The sequence below is a fragment of the Eubalaena glacialis genome, chromosome 10 (assembly GCF_028564815.1).
Source record: "Eubalaena glacialis isolate mEubGla1 chromosome 10, mEubGla1.1.hap2.+ XY, whole genome shotgun sequence".
Lineage (NCBI taxonomy): Eukaryota > Metazoa > Chordata > Mammalia > Artiodactyla > Balaenidae > Eubalaena > Eubalaena glacialis.
Window position 1 is genome coordinate 49,869,859 of NC_083725.1, and position 11,302 is coordinate 49,881,160.

The window sequence follows — 11,302 nt, forward strand, 5'->3', positions numbered from 1 at the left end:
TGTCCCCTGCATTGGCAGGCGGATTCTTAACCACTGTGCCACCAGGGAAGCCCTGAGATTAGTATTTTTAAAAGCTCATTTGTGGGAGGAAGTGAGTATACAGAAGAGGACGTGAGATGGGCTTCTGGTGTGGTGGCCATGTTTATTGATGTGGGCACTGGTTAATGGGTGTGCTTGGTTGAGGAAATTCATCAAACCGTATGCTTACATATGTAACTTTACATATGTATATAATATGTCAGTAAAATGTTGCTAAGAAACAAATCATTCTGTCATCACTAAAGAATGAGTTGGATATTAGGGACCAGGATAAGAGTAGAAGTATTTAGTCCAGTTAGAAAGCTCTTGCTATAATTCAGATGTGAAACAAAAAAGGCTGAACTAAGACAGTAGCTGTGAGAATGAGATTAAATTAAAATTAAAGGAGAATAAATTCAGAGGTACTTAGGAAGCCAGTCTCTTTCTCCAGGAAGCCTTCCTGGACACCCATACGCACACATCCAGGGTAGGTTACATGCCCCTCCTGTGTGTGCCCCTATACACATCTTTCAGAACATCACTGGGCAGCAATCATGGCTGTTTCAGTCAAACTCCATCTCTTGCACAGAACCAGGCATCTAGTAGTATTCATCATCTCAATGAATACTTGAATGAATGAATGAATGCTCTTAATGTATTATTGAAATGATCTGTTGGTATCACTGTTCCCCATCTAGAAAGTGGGCCAGTATCAGGAGAAGCTGGCTATGTGAATGGCTTGCTGTGACCTTAAGAAGCTCCTTAAGCTTTCCGTGTAAAATGCTACACATGTATTAATCAGGACCCCAGGGACAAGCTTCGGAAACTCCATCAAATTAGGCTGCATCTCATCGGCCCAACCTGGGCAGGGTGCTCATTCTCGAAGCGATCACTGTGGTCAGGGGATGTGGACCCTCTTCTGGATCCAGGGGGTAGAATCAGTCCCATATAAACCTCGTGAACTAATAGTGGGGTGAAGGTAGTTGCCCAAAAGAAAAAGTGAAGTGCTGTTCCCTGAAGAAGAGGGAAGGGATGGTGGGCAGAGGCCAAAACAACGTGTCTACCAGCCTTGTGCAAGGAATTATTATTATTCTAAATGAATTCTAAATCAATTTAGAACGTTAAACATTCTATGATTCTTTTTAATTTGGTCATAATAAACAAATGTTTCTTTCGTGTATTTAAAGGCCTCCCAGTTTCCACAAAATATTACACAGGAAGAACTGGATTTCAGTCGCAAGCATGATGACAAGGTCAGGTATCAAGAAGGGCTTTTGGCCCCTGAATTTGCTAAAGGGGTGTAGAGGGGAGCTCCAAAATTCAAGGCTCATTTTTTTTTCATTTCTTTTTTAAAAATATGGAACACTTCACGAATTTGCATGTCATCCTTGTGCAGGGCCCATGCTAATCTTCTCTGTATCGTTCCAATTTTAGTCTATGTGCTGCCAGAGCGAGCACTCAAGGCTCATTTAATCAAGATAGATGAGGGCTCCACGCACAATGGGGCCAAGAATGGCCTATTCAGTTCCAAAATTTAATATAGGACAGGATTCTCCGGGGGCAAGAACCAGGCCAACTGTGGTTCCTAAAAATCCAACTTGTGCTTTGTTCTTCCCCAGGGAAAGAATTCATTTTAAGCCTGTCCTAATGCTCCTCACCAGAGACAGTTGCTGTTTTCCAGGGATGCCTCAGAACATGTTCCGACTGCCTTGAGTCTGCCCACCAGCACCAAGCACGGTCAGCTGCAGGTGCATGAGAACCAGGCTGCCCTCAAATGGGTGGCTATTTTTGGTTGAGACTTCTGTGACTGACCATTGACCTGCCAAGTATACTTCAAATTTTTTTCTTGAAGAGATAAAAGGGCAAAGTTCCTCCCAGTATTACGTACTTACCGGGAAATGGGGAGCAGCCAGGGAGCAGGTGCAGCTGGAAAAGCTAACCCGTATGCAAAAAAAGGTGGAGATTATTTCTTTTGTCAGATACAAGTTTTTAACTGTGTATAATTGGGCAGATGATTATGGAATGATTGTTAGTTAAAAAGTGTTAGGAATTGTGTAAATTCCACAACAATCCACAAGTTATTGTTCATTGCCCTATTAATTCCTTGATAGAAAAAAGAAAACTAACACCAACTTTTAAGGTCATTTCTTTTTATCTAAGTGCAAAAATTTACTGCCCCTAAAAGATATTGTTATGAATAGTCAATATGAGAATTTATTACATTTATTTTAGGGTTTTACTCGTATGCACTCAAGTTCTTCCTGTATTCTTACTTGACTGAACGGGTAGTGCAAGAATTTTGGATGTTCAGAAAAAGGTACATTGTGAAATTCTGGTTAAAGTCAGAAATATTCGCACCATATTTAAAATATTTATAGGGCTTACTTCTGCATTCTTCTTGTTAAACTACTCTTTCCTAAAATAGAGTTTATTTGCAGTCACATGTAGATGTTATGGAATACAAGACTTACACAAAAGGAAATTATTTTGACATTGCAATAAGCATGTTAATATCACACAGTGCAATGCCTGGCACATACGAGGTGTTTAATAAATGTTTGTTAAATAAATGAATAGATGAGTGAATCAATGAATGCCACTGTTAATTGTACTTTTCATGAGGCACTTATGAAACAGTTCACTTTCTTCATTCACGGAGAGTATGCAAAAGACTTTGGACTAAAAAGTAATGACTAAGATAAATAATATAGCACAAGTGTAGGGTGAAAATGGTAAGTATCATACTGGCCTCCCCAAATCCTCTTCAGGTTCACCAGCATTATCTCTGTGCCTCACCTGAAGTCTACTTGGGTCCTCAGTCAAATGAGTTAGCTCAAATTCCGTACAGTCTCAGGAACTCAAACACGTCTGATCTGGATTTACTATGGTACTGGCTCCACATCAGAACTTATGCGTGGCCATACTCAAGGCAATCGGACCCTAACTCGAGACAAGACCCTAACTCAGGCAGGCAGCCCAACTCTCTACAGTTGGAGGAAGGGATCGTGACTACCCTCCCCTCCCCCTGCCCTGACCCCACTTCTCACACAGACCCAGGGCACACCTCACTAAAGAAAATGGAGAGAAGATGCATTTTCCATAGAAGTCAGGGAATTCTGTCTTGACCAGCAAATTACCTCCAAGCAGCCACTGAGAACACAAAAGTGGTCAGACCAGGTTCCATCACACTTGTTCCTGTGATTCTTCTAAAAGGGCTCTGAGGCACTTGAAATATTAAGAAATACTTGCTGGATTAAAGTCAACAAAATTAGTGACATACAAATGATTTTGGAAGAGTGTGAGAATGGAAGGGTAAATGCATGTTGCTTATGCATGGCAAGGAAAAACCATTCTTGGAGAAGTGGGACAGCCACTTTTAATAGTTCCATGACCAGCATACTGTGGCCAAATAAACCACAGCCCAGAAATCTTGCAAGATTCACCAGGGTGAAATCACAATAAAAGTGCTGGTTATGTTATTTTCAACCACTCCAAAAAGAACCTTTTGTCTGTATTTACCCTTAGCAATGTTTAAGCCAATTCAGCAAGTATTTGGTCTTGGGAGAAAGAGAAAGACAGGTGAATAAACACTGCCCCGACTGTCTGACGGCACTGCAGGAACTACTTCTGTCCTGGAAGCACCACTGGACTCTGCAAAAAAAAGGAACTTCTTTGAGTGAGCTCACTGCTCAAAGACTTAATTTCCAGGATCATCCAAGACAGCAGGGGAATAACAGCCCCTCTTGAAGTCAGAGAAGAGAAATTAGATGTGAATAAAAGCTGTAGATGCTGCCTGACCACCATTCACACATTCTCACTGTTCGTCACTGAAAATCTGCTGTGCCTCTTTCGTTCCCTTGAAACTCTCAAGGGCCCATTTCCCTGTCCACAGTTTGAGAAAGAACTTTGGGGATTGTTGTTAGAAGATTTTGATATGATGACCCCAGGATTGGCTGTGTCCCTTTAAAAGATAAAATACTGCAGTTTTTCTTTATTTTGATATATTATGACGACTCCTTTGTCATTATCAGCTTGCAGAGCTATTTCTCAAGTGTTTTCCAAGCAATACAGGACTGAGAATTGTTCTATATTGATATTTGGAGGGCTACATTAGGGTGAGACCTTGTTTGGGCTTAAAAACTTGCAAAGGCTGTAACTTCATGCAGTAACACTTATTGGATGTCAGTTATGTGCCAGACACATGAGGTATATCTGAACAAACAGACAAAAATTTCTGCCCTTGTGGAACATGCTAGCTATCACACTCAACCCACCCATGTAAATTATAGCTTTAGAGAAATTCCAGATCTGAAGAATCCAAAGGTAAACTTCAGAAGCTATGATGTGTTAGGCCTTTAGTAACCCTGCCTATTTGCTTCTTGAGGCAACATTTCCTTGATTGCCTTGTCACTTTGTCATTTGTCACTTCTGAACTGATAAAGTGTCATTATCAGAGTGGAAAGTTCTTTCAGACACCTATCTTTGCAACTTTCTCATATCCGTTTATAAATAGTTAAGCAAGGTTTGTTCATATCATCAAAGACGTTTTTCAAGTTAAAGGGAAGCAATGTTTTTTGAGGGGTGGGGTGTACACCTGGGTCTCTCCACCCAGAAGTTTCCACTCTATCCCCTTTAGTTATAGAGACCTAGAATTATGAACCGGAAGGAAGCTATTTAGCCCACACACATGCTCCAAGCAGGTATTATAATTAAGCCAGATAAAACTAAAGGCAGTTGTACTACTAAGGATTCTTTTCGTTGCCATTACAGTGACTTACTAGAGACAGCTTTATGATGACTGTTTCTTTTTTTTTGGCCACACGGTGCGGCGTGCGGGATCTTAGTTCCCTGACCAGGGATCAAACCCATGCCCCCTGCAGTGGAAGTGCAGTCTTAACCACTGGTCTGCCAGGGAAGTCCCAGCTTTAGACCAAAAAAAAAAAAAAGGGCAGGGTGGGGACAAAATTTACTGTCATGTAAAAAGTGTGTTTCATAGAGACCCACCTTTTTTTTTTTAATAGTTGAAGAGTTTTATTAAAAATAGTAAGAAAAAAAAAGCTAATGTAATTAAGTTAAAGAGTCATTAGGCAGAAATTTCCTTAAATGATGAGAGACTTAACCCTTCCGTGAGTCCAAAGACCCCTCCACTGAGGGACAGTCTCCAGTGATGCCCTGCATGTTCACTGGTTCCCAGGCTCTCATCTGACAAACTCACTGGTAGCCAAGGCCTTGGTATCCTGCACCCAAGGCTAGTCTGTGACAGAGAGCTCCCTTGAACAAAATTTACTATCTTGTGAGAAGGGGTTCTTACAAAGCCCAAGAGGAGGACTACAGGGCAGAGAATGCCGTCAGAATGCTACATCTTCTTCCTTCCCTCCACCCCGCCATCCCCGCCAGCTTTCTGTGTTTCTCCAGTTCACTGGGCAAAATATAGTTCTCCCTAGCTCCATAGTTCTCCAACAGCAGAGTGTGACAAGCAGATTTTGAATCTCAGTTTTAAGTCTTTGGCAGCAAAAATCTGACTGGACTACCTTGGGCCTGGTGTCCCTCTAGTGAAATTAGCTATGGTCTGGCACTGGGTCCAGAGCAGTGGTGGTCAGTAGGTGGGTTTGGGCAGGGAGTGAGGGTACTAGTTCTCAGAGAAATGAACACCTTTGTGAGCTGAACAGTTCTGGAGAGGTGTCTGCCTCTTGTGTTTGTTCTGATTTCAAACAGATGACCAAGGAAGGAACTTTCTCAGTCTTTCTATTATTTCCATAAACAAATGCTTCTTTATGTCTAAAATAAATACCTGCAAACAACTTATTATGAAAAACTATAAACACATACAAAAGTAGAAAGAAAAAGGTGATGAACCCCCAATTCCCTTCATCAAGATTCAGCGATTATTAAGATTGCTCATATATGCTCCACCTAACCATTTTTCTTTTATTTCTGTTTTCAATTAAATCCCATATATCATCTTTCATTCCTTCATGATTACGTATGTCACCTACAAAGTCTACTTACCAAAAGAGCTGAACCTGAATCCAATCAAGCCACAGGTAACTTCACACCAGGTGGCACTTGGTGTCCAATTGTTGCACTTGTGTGATGTTAGGATTAATCACAGGTTCTTGTGGTGCCTAGCCTTCTCTCCCAATGAGGAATCTCCCATCAACATTTGTCTAGGGCTTCCCTGGTGGCGCAGTGGTTAAGAATCTGCCTGCCAATGCAGGGGCCACGGGTCCGAGCCCTGGCCCGGGAAGATCTCACATGCCGCGGAGCAACTAAGCCCGTGCGCCACAACTACTGAGCCTGCGCTCTAGAGCCTGCGAGCCACCGCAATGAGAAGCCCGCGCGCCGCAGCTACAGAAAAGCCCGCGCGCAGCAACAAAGACCCAGCACAGCCAAAAATAAAAACAAATAAATTAAAAAAAACAAAAAACCGCATTCGTCCAATGGTTTCACCCATTGATGAGCAGAGTCAGTTAATGCTTTGGGGATTATAAAATGGTAGTTTCACTAATCTATCATTCTTTCCACATTTATTAATTGAAATTCTGTAAAGAGGACTTCCCTTAATCTACTAGGGCTATTTGGTACCTAAATTACCAAATTGTTCAGAAAAGGTAAGATAATAGATAATTCTTTCTTTTCAGTTGCTGCCTTTGTAAGTAAGAATTAATGCCTTTGCAATTTCGATTAGTGTTTAGTGAAGCTGGGTTTTGTTTTTGTTGTTGCTGTTTGCCTTATTCTCTCTCATTTAAAAAATATACTTATGAACTCATGGCTTTTTATATATTCAGTGAGTGCCAATTTTTTTATGCTAAAATTTCCCCATCTTTGGCCAGAGGATTACTTCATGGTGGCTCCTAAGTCCTTTGGATATGACCTATTAATTTTGGAAACTTCCCTGTTTTCTGTACAAGATGCTCCAAATTCATCCTGGAGATTTCCTGCCTCACATCTGGAATCAGACATTCCTCCAAGGAGGCATGGCTTCTTTTTTAATCTAAGTGTTCTTAAAAATCAACTTTATTGAGGTACTGGGGGTTAGGATTTCCATATAAGAATTTTGGGGAGACATAATTCAACCTATATTCAACATGGGGAATTTTTTTAAATGTTCTGAACAGTATGAATTGTTTAACTTACCAGGTTTTCCTTTCAATATTGGCTACCAGAATCAAACTTGATAAACTTTAAATTAGAATTTAAATGAAAGAATATAGTGAAGTAAAGATCAGGATCAGGGGAAAATGACATAGCTTAATGATCCAGGCACACTTAGAATAGAAGAACCAAAAATCTCATTGTTAAACAATCTGAAGCTGTAAATCTTTTTTGAAACTCCCCAGAGTATAAAGAAATAAAGGGTTGATGGGGAAGGAAGAAAGTAAGGCAGACAGGCAGTCAGAAAGAAAAGAATGAAGGAAGGAAGGAAAGATGAGAAGGAAGAGAGGAAAATGAGAGGGAGTAAGAGAGGGGTGGAGAAGAGAGAGAGAAACAGAGACAGAGACAGAGACAGAGAAAGAGAGAGATTAGGAGCTAATCCAAATCTACATTGTTGGGACACAACTAAATCTTAGGCCCAATGACGCTGCACCCTACCCCCATGTCCCTGGATAATTAGTTTGGGTATATTTTTCTTTTTCATTTTCTCTTTACATATTGTAATATTATTTCTTAGGAAATAGGTAATACTATTAAATAAGAATATAGAAAGCCTAATTAGAGTTTCAACACTATCCCAGCTGCAGGGGAAATCCTAATCTCTTTGCTTTTTAGCATTCTGAGAAGCAGTCCTTTCTTTCCCAAGATAATTTTCCTATGTTCTGTTTTGTTTTGTTTTGTTTTGAAGATATACGTAAAGAACACAAAACTTAAGCGCACAGCTCAATGCTTTTTACATGTAGCACACACATACTCTTACTTGTGTAACAACTACCCAGATAAAGATATAAAACACAACAGGATACTTCATGCTTGTTTCTAGTCAATAGTTCCCAAAGGAAACCACTATTTTTCATAGTTAAATTTATCATTTTTATTGTTTCTGACTTTCATATCATACTTAGAAAATCATACTTCTCCACCCCAATATTTTCTTTAAAATCTGCCCATATTGCCTTCTGTTACTTTTTATTGTTTTATTTTATTTTATTTATTTTTAAATTGAAGTATAGTTGATTTACAATGTTTCAGTTGTACAGCAAAGTGATTGTTATACAGATATGTGTATATATGTGTATATATATATATTAATATATATTTATATATGTATACATTTACGTATTCTTTTTCAGGTTCTTCGGAAGCTAATATTTTGACTTCTGTCTCTCTAGGTTAGTTTTACTTGTTTTTCATAATCTATACATGGATTCCTCCAGTATGTTCTCTTTGTGTCTGGCTTCTTTTTGTCATCATAATGACTGTGAGAGTCATTGGTCTCATATGGTTTATTCTTTTTTGTTTTCTTGATCTTTCCACTGTATAAATATATTACAATTTATCTAGTTTCCTGTTGATAGACATTTGGGTTGTTTCCATTTTTAGGCTATATTGAATAAAGCCATCATATGTGGTAGCCCCCAAGCTGTAAGCTTAATCAGCTTTCTGCTTTCTAGCCCCCAAGTTGTAAGCTTAATCAGCTTTCTGCTTATCGGAGAACTGCATGTCTCTTTCTTGGTATGCACTCCTGACTCTGTGGTTTTGAGCGTAAAAAAGGAAAATGGCTGGAGGCCAGTTTTGTTCCAGGAGCCTGCTCTGGATTTAAAGAGCCCCTGGTTGTTCCCCAGAAGAAGGACGTGCTGCCCTAAAGGGAAAGTCTGTATCTCCAAAGAATGGCCCATAAGGCATGCTGACACATAGACAGGTGGCGACAGGATTATGTGGAAAACAAGGTTTACTGATTTATTGCCTTCTTTCTATTCCTTAACTAACCTATATATATGATTATGCTCTTTGAATAAACTTGCCTTGCAACCATCAGTTGTCTTGGCCCTTCTGATCCCATACTGGTGCTTTTCAGTTCCTTACCCCTCACCGCCAGGAACTCTCAGCTTTCTGCAGCCGGTCTGCGGCAATCATAAACATTTTTTTACTGTCTTTTTAAGTGGCATCATCTATTGTACAGGCACCATAAAAAAATATGGGTTTGTATTTAAGAGATATCATTACCATTTACCATCAAAAGGGTATCTAAAAAGTAAGAAAACAAGACTAAAAGTAACTGAGACATGGCAAGAAATAAAATATATAAAATTACCTTGGTGCGGTCAGGGAAGATTATTTCATAGCACTTATTGTGTTTGTCTCATATATACAGCACATATTTACTATATAAAAATTTTTTTAATATAGAAAATATAAAGAAGAAGATAAAGAAAATATTGTTCCTCCCCCAACTCCATCCCCAGATAACCACTGTTTGTATTTGGGTATTTAACAAGTATACAGTATAATATAGTTTATGTATATATAGTTTATATATTGTGATACTATTTGTAGTCATCTTTCCTCCTTTAACATCAGCTTTGTCCCATGTCTTTAAATGCACTTTGAAAACATGACTTTAATAGCTTTATCATATGACCAAGAAAAAGGATCTGTAGTTACTGATGGTACAGGTGCTGGATGGACCACACCATGTACAGGGAAAACCATGAGTCAAAAGCCCTGCCTATGCATACAGTTTTAATCAGCATTTAGTCCCTTACTTACTTAAAAAAATTTTTTTTTATTTTACCGTAGTAAGAATACTTTACATAAGAACTATCCTCTGAACAGATTTTTAAGTGTACAATACAGTCTTGTAATCTAGAGGCACAGTGATGTATAGCAGATCTCTAGAACTTATTCACCTACTATAATTGAAATTTTATACCCGTTGATTAGCAAACCCCCCATTCTCTCTCACCTTGGCCCCTGGCAGCCACCATTCTATTCTTTGCTTCTGTGAGTTTGACTAGTTTAGATTCCTCGTGTAAGTAGAATCATGCAGTATTTATTCTTCTGTGACTGGCTGATTTCACTTAGCATAAAGTCCTCCAGGTCCATCCCTGTTAATTTCCAATCTCCTGTCGTGTGTGTGTGTGTGTGTGTGTGCACGCACGTGCGCGTGTGTGTGTTGTATAGACAGGAGTGTGACTCTGGCTGAAACATTCTGGGAACTAAGGGGATTTGGGCTCTTGAAATGGACAATGTTGACTCCCAACTTGATCACTCTATTTCATCCAAACATCTTCTAGTTTATTCCATCTAGAGTGTAAACGTGCAGATTTCTATCAGGATTAGGGAGTCATCTCGGCTATGAGGAAAATATAAAGCATTTCCTCTTTGTTGTATCAGTGGGAGGAGGTAGAAATATTTCTTAAAATGCCAAGTTTAGAAAAATCAGATGCAACATGAAGGTAAGTAAACTGTGGTACTGTCATATCAGGACATACTATATAGACTGTAAAATCATGATTTAGACAAACATATATGATATAGGAAAATGGTCATAATGTCTGACTAAGTGAAAAACTGCAGGCTATAAAATAGGTGTAATGTGATAGTATTTTTATTTAAAAAAAATCCTCATTGTATGATTTCTATCTCTATAAATATTTTGGTTGTAAACAAAGGATATCTTAATAAGATAAACCAGACGATAGATTTCTTTAAAAGTAAGACTAAAACATTGTCTTTTCAAAAAAATTTTGTCCCATTGAAAGTGGGGGTCTGGCTGCTCGCAGGTCTAAAGGCAGTAAAGAGGCAACTGGGTGGAAAGGAAAGTTTGCTTTATTTTGGAGGCCAGCAGCCTGGGGGGAAGGGCGGACTCCTGTCCAAAGGCCAACTCCCCCCCACAGACAATCAGTGGGCAAGAGCTTTCATAGGTGAGGGGAGGGGGCTACATGCAGAAACAGCACAGTCAGCTCTGACAGTCATCTTGAAACTGGTCATGCAGCTGTTTGATCATCGTCATCTTGATTGTTTTAAGTACAGTTAATCTTCAGTTCCAGGGTCGGTTTGTTCCCATTTCTTTGAGGCCAGTTCTCGGAATTGTGGCAGCTTATGTCATGGCTACAGTCTGGTCATCAGGTAGTTAACTTCTTCCACCTGGTGAGGGTTTCAGTATCTATAAAACAGCTCAAAGGTTATGGTTCATAATATTATCTATAGCCCTTGCAAAGGAACTAAATATTCCTTTGACTTTGCTTAATGACTACACTATTATTATTTAGTCTTATTGGACTATTTTCCTTTTATTTCTGCATTTTCTCACTTCTCAGATTAAACTTATTCTTTGGCTAAAGTT

General features: G+C 39.3%; 1 non-coding gene across 1 annotated transcript; it reads right to left on the bottom strand.

Moving 5' to 3' along the window:
* Nucleotides 1-1,369: 1,369 nt before the first annotated feature.
* Nucleotides 1,370-1,476, bottom strand: LOC133100203 (U6 spliceosomal RNA). Its single transcript, XR_009702441.1, has one exon. It is a non-coding gene; the product is annotated as a U6 spliceosomal RNA (small nuclear RNA).
* Nucleotides 1,477-11,302: the final 9,826 nt, after the last annotated feature.